Here is a 17,665-nt window from a genome sequence, read left to right as displayed (position 1 = left end):
AAATCATTATAAAAAGGAAGAGATGTGACGTCATGAGATTATATAATAAATGGAATGTCGGTTAGCACTCGGCCGATAATGTGGGTAGGGTTAAAGGCAGTCTCGCTCCGACCCTGCCACCGAACGGACGAGTGCATAGCTGTGCATTCGAAACCAATATAGGATGTGTTTATTGTTGTTCCCCAAATATCTACCTAAGAGACAGGACGTCACAATATCGATAGCTTTATTATACAATAATCTAATGTGGTAGTGTGCAGTGAATGGAGAATTAATCTCAAAGCGTGTTTAACCACCATTTTGGAGTCAACGGCCGGTAGTCCACGTGCTTCTCGTAAAATCCAGCTATCGGTTTTACGAGACAACTACAACAACCACCGAACAGCGTCGTGCTCTAAGAGCATTTATTTTGTTCCTACCCTTTTACGTGACATTGGCTACGGGCAACACCGCCCTCAAGTCCATCAAGAAAAGAAATCAACTCGACCAATCATATTGTCGCATTGCGTATGTTCTGTCCCTCACGGGCGCACGCGGTAGGCCGCTTCTATAGGATCCTACCTTCTATGCTTAAATTAAACGAATAATAGTAACTAGTAACGAAACGCGTTTGACATTACAATTGATTGCATGACAGCTAAGAATGTGACACTGACACTAGTAACACTGACGTTCTAAAAGCGAAAACCTAAACACAGCAAAACATTCTTTAAAACAATTATGTTTGAGTTTTACATAATAATAAAGTAATATTTAAGTATATTTCTTTAAAATGTCAGCGAAAACCGAGAAGGCTACGCCTCGCGACTGCTTGGGCTGCAGAATTGTCGGAGCCGTGGGTCTGATCGGTATTGGAGGTTATCTTGCAAATTTAGCGTTTAAAAACAAAACTCTGCCTGGAAGAATACTGATTTCTACTTTTTCCCTTAGTAAGTAACTCGTTTTTATTGTACAAGTTAGTTTTAAAACCTGTAAGTAAGCAAGTAGACAGGATTTACAAAAGTAGTATTGCAGTATTACTTCATAGTTCATAGTAATTTTTGCATTCGAAAATTTCACACAGTACCATCGCCCACACTGTTAACTGTCCATGGGTAAACCTTATTCCAAAAGGCATCAGGTCCACCAATGGACAGACTTAGTGTTGCTGTTTGTACCACATTCCAACTTTCTTAGTACTGTAAGACGGTGAGCTTCAGTAAAAGACTCAGGAACTTTTAAACGGATTTATTTGCTTTAATAACAATTACTGTGACTGGTAATGCTAGGCGGGTCATTCATAAAAATCCAGATATAATTTTATTAATCAAACGTTTGTTGCCGACAACGTGTGTTACAACAATACAAATAAAACGGTAATTCCAACAATTCTTACTGTAAGCAGTGTAAATATTTGGACTAAATTGAAGTCTACTTACATTTCAACACAACAACAGTAAGTGTAAGGCCTGAGTGGACGCTCGAGTTGGGCGTGCAGCGTATAGCGTAAATATTTCATTTGTTCCCTAGTTAAAATAATTTGATTAGTTCCCAAATTTGTAAAGCAAGATATTAGGTATAAGTATAAAAAAACCTTATGTGAAAATGTAGTCACCCCTTAGTTATAGGTACAGTAGGGCCTCGATAATCTGAATCCGAAAAAAACAAACCCCTGTCCGGACTCACTGAGCATTTGGATTATAGTATGTTTGATATAAAACATAAGTAAATTCTGAATAAATATATTGAATGAGACTCCAAAATTACAAAAACGAAAGTAACAACACTACATAATTGCCATGTAAAATGTCTAATATAGTCTGTCAGGTTCTATTTATTGACCAAGCAAAGGCTTTATCCCTTAAAGAAAGGGGTCACTCGTCAGTTCGCATTACAGTGAAGTTCGGATTAGCTTTATTGTTATAGCGGCAACAGAAATACATCACGGTTCATGAGATACAGCCTGGTGACAGACGGACGGGCAGACAGACGGATTTACCCTTTGGGTACGGAACCCTAACAAAATACTTCAAAGGAAAAACTTAATTCAAGTGGTATATTTTCAGTATATTGGATGTGTAATCAAAGTAAAGGATAATTAAATATATTAATAACGGGTAACGGGTTGGTACGGAGTGAAACATGTAGATCGTTTTTCGACTTAAAATACGTGAGTGACCCGTTATTAATATATTTAATATGTCTGTGTCTCACGGATGTTTTGTTAAGGGATAATTCATTATGTTTGTTTGTTTCAGCATTTGTGAGTCTCGGCATAGCAAGATATAAACAGACTTTCCCATTTGAAAAGAGATCACCGGAGGCCGTGGAATGGAAATCATAAAACTTTATCACTTTACTGTTATTTAGTCTTTATTAATTTAAGGTGAAATAAAACGTAGATTTAAAATGCCGTGTAATTATTTATTGCACAGCGCTTAAATGTGGGTAGGACAGTTAAGTATGACTATAATAGTGCCATTTTCAACCAAAAGGGTACTTATTGTCGCTTGTCAGCATCTTGTCAGTAAGGCGCTATTTCCATATAGCTTCAATTAGAAATCAACCTTATTGACAAGCGACAATGTGGTACCTTTTGGATGAAAACGTCACAATTTATGTTTCAACTACCCTGACCAATAATACCTAGTCGGCTCATAAGTTCTGTCATATACATAGTATCAAATAAAATCAAAAGTTTAAGTTTATTCCGTATAATTTGTACAGCGTTTGAAAGCTTATAAACTAGAGAATCTAAATGTATAACATTTATTCAAAATGACCGCCATAATTATCTACACAGGCTTGAAGTCCTCGTGGCCAGTCGTCAATGGATTCACGCACCACTTTCATGTCGATATTGGCCACTGCCGTAGCAAGAGATTTTTTCAGGGAGTCTAGATTTGCATGAGGTTTTGAGCACACCTTTTCCTCTAAATACTGCCATATTTTATAGTCTAAAGGATTAAGATCTGGGCTAGAGGAGGGCCAATCTTCATGCCGTATAAAGTCGATTTTATTGGAGGCGAGCCAGGCTTGTGTAGACTTTGCCTTATGGGCTGGAGCAGTCCTGCTGGAAAACCCAATGCTGGTTTAGAAACATCGTATGGGATAGTGGTTTCACAATATTAGTCAACACCGTGTCTTGGTACACTTTGGCACTAGTTTTTACTCCTTTCTCACAAAAATGCATACTAGTGACGCCCGCATAAGAAACTCCCAGCCAAACCATCACAGATGAAGGGTGATGACCTCTTTGAATACGGGGAATGCTATTAGACGCTTCTTTACTATTGCGAGCGTACACTCTATCATTTTGTTTATTACAGTTTTCTTCTATGTCAAAAATTTTCTCGTCCGAAAACAGTATACAACGGTGCTTAATTTTAGCGTACTTCTTCAATAAAGCTTTAGATCTTTTAAGCCTTAAAGCTTTAAGCCGACCATTGAGAAGATGGCCAGTTTTTCGTTTATAAGCACGAAGTCTCAGGTCTTGATTAAGCACTCTTTTCACCGTGTTTTTGCTCAAACCCATCTGGAGGGCCATAACTTTTTGTTTCCTAGCGGGATTTCTGGCAATGCGTGCCCTAATTGCTTGTACAACCGCTGGAGTCCTAGCTGTACGCGGACGACCGCTTCTTTTCTTGTCATTTAAACTAGAGACCTCACTGTATCTTTCTATGGTACGATTGAAATCATCCATAGATTTAATGCTCAGTAAAAGGGGTTTAGCACACAAACCACTGCTTGCTTTGACATTTCTTTTATTACATTGATATACAGGATTAATTATAAGATTACATAAAGATCAAATCGAACATAAGTAACATAACCTCGCGCACAGGCCTGCCGCCAAATCTGACAGCTCTCCCTCTAAAACTAAAATGACCATAGATACAACAATCAAAAGTATAAAGCCAGGTACATACTACATGTAATTATCAGTAGTAGTATTAGGCCACATATAGGATATTAACTATTGTGATGTAAGCATCCACTCCATACACAAATCTTAGAAAGAATTTTAAATTTTCAAGTAGCTTAAAAATTTTAGTCGGCGAGTGACCACAACGATATAGTGCAATTATTGCGGTACGGCTATCTTTAAGCGTCCACTCCATGTTGAAGAAAACAGAAAATTGCAAAATTATACTACTCAAATATTTAATAAAGATTCGAAATTCAAATACAGAACGGTTTTTGTTTTAGGAGTTCCAAATTTAAATTTTAAAGGCCAGTGACAGAACTTATGAGCCGACTAGGTATATGATCATGCGCCATGTTGCGGAATTTCATTGGAACTAAATTTTTCATACATTGAACTGTCACCATATAAGAAGTTACCATGGTTACCAGTACAATTGACACTGGGTTAACGGTTTAACAGCTTAACCCCGGGTTAGTGTGATGGTGCAAGTGGCGCTTAGTCAATCTAAATGATTATATAAAAGCAAAGATAGATATAACTCCGTAATAGATGGATACAGTCTAAGGAAAAAACGTGCCTCGAAAATCAAGAAAATTTGATTCTCGTTCAGAGGGCGCTACTAGCTTTGGCCTACTGTCGCATAGATGGCGTTGACGGTTTCGTTTGTTATTTAACAATTTTAACGCATACCAGTGAAAGAATATGGGTCAAAATCATAAAAATAATTAATGCAAATAAAAAAAATCATTTATCCATATTTAAATACATTTTATCGTGTTTTTAAAAATATTCATTTTTAGTTTTAAATGTGTCGATAGATTGCAGTGAATTTACTGTGGTTACAAAATTTACTATGACAGTACCGCTCTAGTATAAGTTACTATAAAAGTGCACGCAAAAATTTAATTAAACATTTTTTTTATTATCACGCCATCTGTGTACGAATGCTGAATTTTCTGGCTTGATGACCTATTCTTAAAATCAGGCACCATTGTGCCACTAAATTCAGCAGTCGTTAACAGATGGCGTGATAATAAAAATTGTTTTATTTCGCCTGTCCAATGTGTATTGCGTCTCGCTCTCTCATTAAGCAAAATGTGAGACGCAAATACACATTGGACCAAGAAATTGTACAGATGAAATACCAACCTTATTTCCGCGTCGTATTAGTTCACAGCGCAACGTGTAGATGTCGCTAATAGTTTATATCATTGAGACAATTTTTAAAACCCCAAACACAATAGGGGGTATTGTACTGCAATGTTCTACCACCACAGTGCAGCACTAGCCTTTTTAGTAAACCATAGAGTAACTTATACATACTGTACCTTTAACAGGTTTTTGACAAGTTTTCAGAGATAATAAAATATGACATTGATGCATCAAGGCGGTTTGTTTACAGAGGACCTATCGGGAAACACGAATCCGAAATTTCGCTATCTGCCTCTTTATCACTCGAATATGCAAGTTACAGAGATGTTAGATAACGAAATTTCGATTTTCTTGTTTCGCGATAGACCCTCCGATTGTGGTAGTGGCGCCCCCTACGCAGAGTTTCCCGTAATATCCCCTATTTGGTTGCGTTGATCTCCTCATGGTCCATCATTAGATCAGCTCAATGGTACCCTAATATTGCATTGTCACCCGACTTACATATGAACTGTCACACTTATGTACGAATTTACAAGTGCGACAGAGGGGCAACACGTCGAACGTGGTTCGCGTTTAGGGTTGCCATACGTCAGGATTTGTCCGGACATGTCAGGATTGTTGACCCTTTGTCCGGATTGCGGCCGGACTTGGCAAGTGTCAGGATTTTTAGGAATAACCTCGCGGTGGGGCGTCGTTTAAGCTACGCCAAATCTCTGTTACAGGATGTCAGGATTTTTATCGAGATATTTAATTCTCCCATATGGCAACCCTATTCGCGGTAGGCCCTTAAAGCTCTTCCGTGATGATGAGGCCAATTAAATTGCGTGCAACGCCCTTTTATTAGATCTTCAGAGCACCAGAGACTTTTAAATAATAGTGTTAAATTCGATATTGTTGTTTAGTATTTTTCAAACATGGGTACGTTGACAAATGACATCTCAGTACTATTATGCGTCTTTAGGTTAAAATTGTATGGAGATGACATCGGTCACCGTACCCATGCTGTTTGAAAAATACAATAGATATTTACAGTAGATTGTGTTCAAAAAAAATTATCATCACCGCTGTGAATCTATATGTACCTATATATACATATAAGCATGCAATACAAAAGAAAACACAGGCCAATTAAATTGCGTGCAACGCCCTTTTATTAGATCTTCAGAGCACCACAGACTTAAATAATAGTGTTAAATTCGATATTGTTGTTTAGTATTTTTCACACATGGGTACGGTGACAGATGTCATCTCAGTACCATTTTGCGTCTTTAGGTTAAAATTGTATGGAGATGACATCACATCGGTCACCGTACCCATGCTGTTTGAAAAATACAATAGATATTTACAGTAGATTGTGTTCAAAAAAAATTTACATCACCGCTGTGAATCTATATGTATATACATATAAGCATGCAATACAAAAGAAAACACTTTTATTTCAGAGGGTCCAATCCTAGGTGCTAGCTCCTAGAAAAATTTAGTGTTTCAGTGAGGGCATCAGAGTCCCAGTTTAAAAGCAGCGGCTAAAAAATATACATACCTACTTAAATAACCGGCCAAGTGCGAGTCGGACTCGCGCACGAAGGGTTCCGTACCATTACGGAAGAAAACAGCAAAAAAATCACGTTTGTTGTATGGGAGCCCCATTTAAATATTTATATTATTCTGTTTTTAGTATTTGTTGTTATAGCGGCAACAGAAATACATCATCTGTGAAAATTTCAACTGTCTAGCTATCACGGTTCATGAGACAGACAGACAGACGGACAGCGGAGTCTTAGTAATAGGGTCCCGTTTTTACCCTTTGGGTACGGAACCGTAATAAAAAACCAACGAACTGAAAAAACTGAAACCTTGCAAAAGTTGCAAATGTAACGCTATCTACAATGCTAGAAACGATGTTAAGATGAGATTTTATTTTATTTTTTATTTTAAGTATTTATAAGATGGCAGTCTTATGTTTATTTGTCTCTTTATTCCTTGGAAAGAAATTAAGCACACTTATTAGCACAATCGGATTAGGACTAACTTTGAAATCTCTAGAACAGTCCTGAAATTTGGTATGTATGTTAATTAAAGGTATCTTTTTCATGTTCACACAGTTCACACTATTTGACATTTGGGGACCTCAAGGAACCGCCACCATCTTGGAAAATGTGTAAGTACCATCTTGGAGAAATTTGCGTTTTATTCGGAATCTATTAAGTTCTCTATAACAATATGATGTAAGGCATCATTAAAGCCGATTAAACTCAACACAACAAAGTCTTCGACGCTTTTGTATTGCGGAAAAAATACATGTTGTGTGGAGACCTACTTTTGAATTGAATTGAAATAGCCTTTATTCCTGACTCAGTTTTTACATTACAATTATATTAGTATATGTATCTATATTTTATCTATTTATGCTTTTTTTTCTTCTGCTTCTTTGTCAGGCTGTCTTTGACATAGGCCTCCTCCAGGCGGCGCCACTCATCGCGGTTTTTGAGAGTCTTCTCCAGTCTTCAGGAGACCTACTTACTACTTACTTACTGGTGTGGCGCGACGACCCGAAGTGGATCTTGGCCTCCGACACCAAAGACCGCCATGCTACTCTGTCCAAAGCCGTTTCTGTCCAGTCGACGGCGCCGAGTTCGCTGAGGTCTTTCTGCACTTCGTCTCTCCAGCGGACCTAGACCGCCTAGCGGAGTGTGGAGACCTAGGCTCTCCGAAACATGTCGCGCGAGTGACTAAAACAAGTGAGCCTAAACCGTGAAATTATTTAAAATACATGTTCTTAGAGAAAATACTTGCTGAATCCAGATTAAGTGCTTACACCCTTTCAGGGGATATTCTCTTGATAGGAAAGTTGGAGGAATATGAATTCCACTTTTGTCTATAGATACATTTGTATATGATCTACCCCAATATCAACATTTTACTCGACTGTGACTTAACCAGAAAGTAGGGTTATGAGTTTAAGTACAGATGATTCAGTACGACACCCCTGTAGCTTAGGGAGTTAGGATACTGGACGGATTTTTTTAAATGACGTATCGGTAGATTCCTTTTCCACTTCACAACCTGTTTTCACTTGTTTTATTAAAGAAAAATCAAAACAGCCGCCTTGAAAGGACACCGAATATTAAATCATATTTTTTAGAGTTCCGTAGCCAAATGGCAAAAAACGGAACCCTTATGGATTCGTCATGTCTGCCTGTCTGTCTGTCTTGCCGTCCGTCCGTATGTCACAGCCACTTTTTTTCCGAAACTATAAGAACAATACTGTTGAAACTTGGTAAATAAATGTATTCTGTGAACCGCATTAAGATTTTCACACAAAAAATAAAAATAAAACATAAATTTTTGGGGTTCCCCATACTTAGAACTGAAACCCAAAATTTTTTTTTTTTCATCAAACCCGTGTGGGGTATCTATGGATAGGTCTTCAAAAATGACATTGAGGTTTCTAATATCATTTTTTTCTAAACTGAATAGTTTGCACGAGAGTCACTTCCAAAGTGGTAAAATGTGTGCCCCCCCCCCCCCCCCCTGTAACTTCTAAACTAAGAGAATGATAAAACTAAAAAAGTATATGATGTACATTACCATGCAAACTTAATACGTCATAAATCGTAAACCGCAATTTAATTTTCATTCAATCAACTCGAATATAAAAATAAGAAATACGGAACCCTCGGTGCGCGAGTTCGATTCACCCTTGGCCGGTTTTTTCTTCTAACGCCTAAATTATTGAGCGGATTTCAATAAAATATATATATTAGTAGATCCAAAAATTTTTTTTTTTATTTATTTAACGCAAGCTTCGTCAAGTGGACACAAAAGCAAATCAGCAACAGGCTTCGTCATCGACTTACAAATCCATAATTGGTATATGAGTGCAGTGCAATACAAATTTACTAAAATTAATGTAGGATATATTCGTATATTTAGGGCTAAATAATGTTATTGCAAAAACAGATTTTATGGGGTTCAAACAATATTGACAGTAATCAAATTTGACACCAATTCATTTAGGGATCCCTGTTGTCGTGTCTTAAAATTTGAGCTTCGGGGACCACGGGGATTAGACGCAGTTTTAAAGTCCACAAATATCTATAGGTTATAGGTTTTCGCGGGCTTGGTTTCCGCAACTCGACGTCATATAATGCGCCTATTTTGCGTGATGGGTTGACGGCACTACTCTTGCCAACCCAACTCTTCCAGGAAGCCTAGCAGACCCTTGATGTTGCCGACGACTTCTGGGTGAGACCCCGGCGAACCGAGGTATTGTGCCCGGCATTCTGCCACCCCTGGACATTCGAGGATGACGTGGGCGGCTGTCTCTTCTGCCTCCATGCATGCCCTGCAAAGGGGGCTATCTGTAACACACATGGTTAGTAAGTGCTTGTTTAGTGGGGCGTGGCCAGTTATGGCTCCAGTTAGTAGCCGGAGCTGTGGCCTCTTCAGCAGTCGCAGCCTCCGTGACAGACCTGGGTTGATCGTCGGGAGGGCTTCCTTCGCCTGTCTGCAAGTACCTAGGTTAGTCCAGTAGTGTTGGTGTTTTACCTTGGTGTTGTGTCGCAGCATGTTCCGGAGCCAGGCATATGGCAGAGGTAGGATTGGCTCCGGCCCTGCCACCTTCAGTTCCGAGCCTCCTCTTGCTAATATGTCGGCTGCATCGTTACCTCGCGAGTTGCTGTGTCCTTTAATCCACTGCAGAGTTACGCTATTGGTGGTATACACAAATATCTAATACCGCGCCTTTATTTACGCAGTCTCAACTCAAGCTAATGTTTACTGATAGCAGGATACTCTTTATTAGATTCAGGACGCGAGCAGAATATTTAAACGAAATATACATGCCAATTCGACATCACATCAGTACCCCTAGTGTAAATTTCATTCGAAAGCGTTAATTTTGTATGGGATTTTGAGTTTCCAAAACGTCCCGCTTGGCGCGCTGTTCATAATCCTATACAAAAATAGACTTGAGTAACGCAAACGCGAACACTCGTCACGCTATCGAATGTAATTTACACTAGGGGTTGTGAATGATATTTGAATCATGTTATAAAAAATTTTTCGTGCGTCTCGCCTGGGCTTAAGCACCTACATGTACGAAGAAAACTTCCGTGAGACACAGACATATTAAATATATCAATAACGGGTCACTCACGTATTTTAAGTCGAAAAACGCTCGACATGTTTCGACATGTTTCGGTCCGTCATCGTCAACGCAAGCTCCTGATCGGTACGGAGTGAAACATGTCGAGCGTTTTTCGACTTAAAATACGTGAGTGACCCGTTATTAATATATTACGGATACATGTACATATACATGTACGGATATTACGTAATAACGCTGCGTTTTAAGAAAGAAAGAAAGAAAATACATTTTCCCCTCACTAGCTCGGAAAGTTGTCTTTTAACCTTCAAAACAAGCGGGGAAAAACGCGTTTTATCCACTAGTGGGGAAAGTAATATGACCTTGGATGGAGCGTGTTTAAGTAGCTTGACAGATAATTGCAGATAACAAAACGTAAAACGCTCATGATAATGGTTCGTTCGATATTAATTATCATTAAATAAATGGTTTGAGAATCTAATAAAAAATATCAAATTTAGCTTTATTTAATGATTTTAAGTCATAAACCTTAAAATTCCATAAGAACCGTTTGTTTTTTTATAATGATGTTAAATATAATTCTGAACGCACAAGTTGAGTCGATGCAATTTCAAAACGCATCGTTGACATTTCATACGTCAGAAATGTCAACATTGTCAACAATTTTTTTACTTAAAAACTTTTCTCACCGACTCGACTCCGTAAAAATACACAACTTCCAGAGTTTTCTGTTATAATATCGTAAAAAAAATGAGTGATTCCAGTGATGAAGATGATCTAACGCCTGTGGATATTGCACTTTCCTCGCTATAGTGAGGGGAAAAGTTTTGTGTTACACACGGGTGCAAATGTATTTTACTTCTCGTGTGTTGAAGCACTCGCTACGCTCAGGATTCTATTTTAGAACCACTCGCTTCGCTCGTGGTTCAACTATAGAATCCTTTCGCTTGCTCGTGTTTCAATTCGACACTCGCGGGTAAAATACAACTTTGCACCCTTGTATAACAAATAACTATTTCAACACACTTGCTCAAAACGACGTTTTTATTCCACCGATTTTTGGCTCATAATCCTAGATATTAAACACGCGTGCTCTTTCAGTGTATTATTCCACTCGTGCCTTTTCATAATATTATCCGACTGAGTTAAGAAGGTAACTGATTGCTAATAATATGCATGGAAAGGGAGCCTTCTATAATTGGTCGGACTGGCGGGCACGGGCGCGCCCGACCGCCTGCGCAGTGCGTGGCCCGGCCGGCCCGCCCGCCGCCGCGGCCGGGCGAGCGAGGGCCGGCCGGCGGAACGAGTATGACAGATGAAACACACAATACTAACTGTTTTAACTATTACAATTTGATTAATATGAGTATCTTTTTTTTTCTCGCAAGTGTGTTGAAAAACGTCGTATGAAACGCGTGTGCATTGGTCATTACACACATCGGCTTTCTTATTGCGCGCTCGCTTACAGCTCTCGCGCACAATATCGCCTCGTGTGTAGTGTCCAACTTAGCACACTTGTATCATAATGTACTATTATTTTAACATCGTATACATTGGACAAAACTATAAAGAACACAAAAAACACAAATTAGATGTTAAAACAGGATCCCCACTCAGCATAATGCCACGGCAAGCCATGACGCTGATTTTCAGTGGGTATCTGACTTAAAACTAAGCTACAACTAAACTAAAACTAAACGAGTGACATTAACACAAACTTCAAACACAAATTACAGAATTACAGAAAAAATAAATTGAAATTAGGCGATAGATATAATTTAACATTTACGTAAGCGAACAAGTCGCGAAGCGGCGCGTCGGGCCCGCGGCGTTCGCGTTCGCAACGAGATCGCCCACGTAGGACACTTCTATGGGTATCACAGGATTGATTCACCCCGCTCCGCGCCGCGCCGCTTCGCGTTCCCGTGTTGTTCGCCTACGTAGTACACGCTGCTTAAGTACGACCGAAATGCACGATAAATAACATGATTCAGATATCATTATGATGTCAGCGTACGTTCGAAATTTCGAATTGGCCTGTGTGTTAGTATTTCTCAGACGGCTGTCGAAAAACGTAAATTCATATTTTGTAAATTGAAAAGCTTTTTGCAAATACATGAAGACAGCTAAAGGCGCTGAAGCAATGAATTATTTGCTTTTCCGTGGCTTTCGCTTCTTAGTTGTAAATATTCTCCTTTTTTTTCAGTGGATGTTTCATTGGTAACTTGACAAAGAGGGATTTAAAAAAAAGTTATTGGAGAATATGCAGACTATAACCCCCTAATACTTATTTCTGCCACAAAATGTACCTATTTGGATTCATAAAAAAAAAACTGGAGTTTCTACTTAGAAAATCGTACACTATGAAGGGGGTTAAAATAGTGCTTGTTGTATATTTATTGAGTACAGCCACATCGTATGTATTACATATGTTGCATTACAATAGTGTCGAAATACTTCACCTGATACAATAAGACAATTAAGGAGTACATAAGCGTTGACTAAGTATAATACTGGGAACGAAATTTTAAACTACACATAAAAAAAAAACATTAAATTTTTAAAACAGTTAACTAATATGTACATTATTTACAAATTTACGGCAATCCTTAAACAAATAAATACAAATACTAATGGTTTAAACTGAAATAAACCAGCTCCAGCTCTGGACACTGGAGGGTTTAGTCATTTTTTCCTTCGTATATGACATTTATATCAGTTTATAGTTTAAATAGTAGTGTGTCTACTTGAAAAAACACAAATTAAAATATTTTCATAGAAAATAATTTCATTTGTTCTTAGAGTACTAATGGTTTACTTGCTGACTACCTATTACTCGAAACTAAACTAGCTTGTTTGTATGGAAGTGCTCTGAACGAGTTCCAGTTGTTAGGTAAAAATCAATTTTGATTGCCTACTGACCTTGGCTGTAAAGTTTACTGGATTTAATTAAAATACAGTCAAAGTTTTGCCTCTTCACACGAAATATAAGCACACAGCGGTAAGTTATCAATCTTGTCTTAAGCTTAATGTAAACATTTGCATATTAAAGTTTGTAGAACATAGGCGACGACATTTATCCCTTTTAATGCAATAGACGTCTTATCCCGTCAACGGAAAGTCGGGATGTGACGCTACAACGTATATATACGTAAAGATTTACCGTCGGAATTTCTGTTACTTTCGAATTACCTCGATCTAGCAGCAATGTTAGAAAAAACGCATTTTCATTGAAATTTACTCAAGTCTTGTTATTCTTGCGTTTTACTTTTTTCTTTCGTTTTATTCATTTTGTAACCATGACTCGTGTACTGAAATAAAAAAAAAAAAAAAAAATACTCATTATGGAAAAAAAAGTGGTGAGTGCTGGAACACTCGATCGGAATGAAGTTAAGAAAGGCTGGTGACGTGTTCATGCTCATGCTCTAGTCTTGTTTTCCAGGCTTGTTTGTTTGTGTAGTTTTGTTTTTTTTTTGTTCTGTTTTGTTCTTCTCTGTTCTTTCTATTCTGTTCTGTTCTCTAGTATCGCTTGTGACGCCAATATCAAACATTTGCATCTATTGCAGTAGTATGGTCTGTGACAGATATTACTTTTTTCCGCCTAGCCCGCCATCCGCAAACCGTCCGATAAGGAACTTCGTTCCAAAAACACAAAAAAAACCTTTCGTTTGACGAAACGCTCCACACGGAACGACCAACGACGGTATCTACAAGAAAATTGAACTTATTTTTGCAAACGGGAACCAACCCACACCAAATACTCATTCAAGGATTTGCCACACTGGATGTGTTCTGCGGTCAGCGGTCAGGTCAAACCCGCATAATGTATGAACAATATTGACAGCAACCTTTGAAGTTGAAGTTTGACCTGAACGCATCCAGTGTGGCAAATCCTTCAAATGTTTACTACATTGTTTTATTTTCAATGGGTGTGGGTTGGTTCCCGTTTGCAAAAATACGTCCAATTAGATAATAGTTATTTGTGCAACAAGAGAGGCAAGTTGGTTTTTCTTGCGAGTGTTTATTTTGAGGCCCGTGAAAGCGAAAGATTATATAATTGAATCACGAGCGAAGCGAGTGATTGTAAGGTAGAATCTTGAGCGTAGCGAGGGACTCAAAAACACGAGATGTAAAATAACTTTGCTCTCGTGTTGCACATATAATTTTTCACCTCAGTAGTGAGAACATATTAAAGGTTAAAATGTATTTCGAATTACACAAAATAATACAGAAACAAAAAAAAAACGAATTTCTAATAGAAGTATGAAGTGGCAGTTCATGGCCTTCACAAAATTAAAAAGTTACTTTGTTTCACTCACGTGGAGTGAGGAAAGTCGCACTTTCCTCACTCCAGGGAGTGACGAAAGTAGGCTTGTTCGAGCTGCTGAGGTGAAAAATAAATTTGAAGTATTAAGTACTATCTTTGGCGCTGAATGGGTTAAAACTGTTAAAAGCAGAGTTTATTTTCGGATAACAGCTTAAATATTCAGATTACTCAGTGAAATTGGGCGTCCCACTGCGGGGCACCTTGTGTCATTGAGAGAACACTGTCAAAGACAAGCCCAAGTTAAGTACAAAGGTATGTACTAGGTGTAGATATTTAATATTTATAGGTAAAATAGTCTGAGTAATATTTTACATTAACCTTTGCCCGCGACTTTAACCGCGTAAGGTGAATTGAGGTAACTCCGAAAGCGGGATAATTTTGAAAATGGCAAATATCTATAAAACCAGAAGGACTATAGCAACACTTACGAAGGGTCTTACGGAAGCGAACAACTCGCGAACGCGAAGCTAAGCGGCGCGACGCGGCGCGGCAGGCCCACGACGCCGCGCCGCTTAGCTTCGCGTTCGTTCGAGTTAGACGCTGCGTAAGTATCCATGTATCTGTAGGTATACAATATGAAAACATTGAAAACTGAACCGATAAAAATAATTGTTTTTTTTTAACTCAGGAGCATCGGTATTAAAACATTTCCTTTTGGTAAACTGAAGTGGGTGTCATATACGAATTAAAAAATGGCACTGGGGGCTTAGCCAAGATGACAGTCTTACATCGACGAACCAAACCTAAACGAAAAGTAAAAAAAAATAATGTCATTAACCGGTCTAACGCGATTAAATTTCATTTATTTCATTTTATTTATTTCCTCACAAAACAAGTTACAGATATGATCTGCACCGGTATCATGGTCACGTTTTTGTCACTTGTCATATCATGCGTCACTTTCGCACTTACGTACTTGTTAGAGCGTGAGAGGTATGGTGACAAATAATAGCCCCGCTGGACTATAACTCTAAACATGTGTGCACAAAAAGAAAGGAACATTTTGTTAAAATATAACGCTAGAGGGAGGAGATGTCCAAAAAATTAAATAAACACTAGTAAAGATCTTAAGTCTACATATACGTAATTAAGTTATCTACTACTTAACTTATTTCTGAACTTATTAAATTTTACTGGGACATCAGTCTTCCTGTAGTGCAACCTGGCTAAAACGTTGGCTAAGACCCATTAACGACAATGACATTTCCATCGGCGATTTCTATCGACGATTCTCATCTTGGCTGGCTATGATCAAACCAGCGTCTTCTGCATTCGCGGCAGACGCCACCACTAGGCCACCCGAACCGCGGCATCAAAACCGGTTAGGTAGTTTAGACGTTACGGTAGAACACACAACATAAACTGCTAAAAACAAAATGCGTAACTCTACAACTACAGTGGCTCTGTGAGCTGTAGATATGATTAAAAAATATGTACTTACTTTGTTGAATCATCACCCCCGCCAAGTCGAGCAAAACAAAGAGGCACGGCCGTACCATCCTTTTCTCGAAGCCACTCAGGCCATTTTCAACGTCCTGTAATTTTGTGATAGCTAAAGCTAGAACCCTGAATTTTCAGTGACATATAGAGCATAACATGATTTAGATATATCTACCCTATGAGGGTATACCCTCAATAACATGTAATTTGAACATATAGTTTAAGAATTATTGCATATCAAAGTTCCTTAATTTTGTCACTGACACACTCACTCACGATCATCATAATTCTAAGCACAAGGTACTTCTAGCAGACCCACAAGCACCAAATTTGAAACGTAATTAGTTTTTAGCGTATTAAGCCAATAAAAACTTAAAAATACTGCAATATCAGTCACGTTTTAAAGATTTAATAACTGCACAAGTAAGTTTGTGATCCTATATAAATATATACGATAACAATGTTACGTTTGCAGTTCCTACAATTAGTAGGTTAAGTATAGGTGTACACTACGTTGTACGATGTGAGTATGAATCAGGATGTGTATAATTATGATATGTGTATACATAGTATGAGTATGGTATGGGTATGAGTAAGAAGCACTGCCCCGACTGCCTACAAAAAGAGATGAGATCCCATCAAAACATTACATGTAAAAAGATGCAAGTCTCGCGAGACCTTGGCTATCGCTCGGTCAATAAGAGGGAGACAAGGGGAAAGAAAGAGACAAAGCAAAGGCGACGTAAGGCAATCAGAGCTTTGTACGTAATCTGTGCGACCTAATTTTGATTACACGTTGCCGCACGAAATTGCCGGTCATCCTTGCCTTTGTGAGTTTCGTTATTACCTAGTAATTTACGTAACTACCTAGCTAACGCTGCGTCTTACGTCAGCGAACAACTCTCGAACGCGAAGCGTCGCGGCGCGGCGGGCCCACGGCGTTCGCGTTCGCAACGTGATCGCCCACGTAGGACACTTCTATAGGTATCAAAGGATTGGTTCACCCCGCGCCGCATCGCTTCGCTTCGCGTTCTCGTGTTGTTCGCCTACGTAGTGCGCTGCGTAACGCACACATAATACCGGCTTATCAACGAACTAGAATTACAACAGAAGTCTGGCGTTAGCCAAGTGCGAGTCGCGCGGGTAGGGTTTCGTGCCATTACACAAAAAAACGGCAAAAAAATCACGTTTGTTGTATGGGAGCCCCACTTAAATATTTATTTTATTCTCTTTTTAGTATTTGTTGTTATACCGGCAACAGAAATAGTACATCATCTGTGAAAATTTTAACTATCACGGTTCATGAGATACAGCCTAGTGACAGACAGACGCACAGCGGAGTCTTAGTAATAGGGTCCCGTTTTTACTCCTTGGGTACGGAACCCTAAAAAATATGTATACATATATACATATATGGATAATGATGATTTTAATCCATGTTCCTTCACTGATATGTGTTAAAATGGTTAAATAACAAACAGAGTCGTCTACGCCATCTATCCGAGTATAGGACAAAGGTGTGGCGCCATCTATTCGAGAATGATTTTTTCTTGATTTCCGACGCACGTTTGTTTCTTAGAGATTTATTCATCTTATACGGAGTTACGTATGTCTTTGCTCGTACCTACAGCTAAACACAACGCGTAAACAGCTAACGCATCGTACTACGTAGGCGATCAAGACGCGAACGCGAAGCGAAGCGATGCGGCGCGGGGTGAATCAATCCTTTGAT

General features: G+C 38.7%; 1 long non-coding RNA gene across 1 annotated transcript; it reads left to right on the top strand.

Moving 5' to 3' along the window:
* The first annotated feature begins 667 nt into the window (after positions 1-667).
* Positions 668-2,389, top strand: LOC134741832 (uncharacterized). Its single transcript, XR_010127901.1, has 2 exons — positions 668-929; positions 2,238-2,389. It is a non-coding gene; the product is annotated as an uncharacterized LOC134741832 (long non-coding RNA).
* The last annotated feature ends 15,276 nt before the right edge of the window (positions 2,390-17,665 follow it).

Source organism: Cydia strobilella, chromosome 5, assembly GCF_947568885.1.
Source record: "Cydia strobilella chromosome 5, ilCydStro3.1, whole genome shotgun sequence".
In the NCBI taxonomy this organism is placed as follows: Eukaryota; Metazoa; Arthropoda; class Insecta; order Lepidoptera; family Tortricidae; genus Cydia; species Cydia strobilella.
Note: the sequence above shows the minus strand (reverse complement) of the source record. Positions and strands in the feature narration are given on the sequence as shown.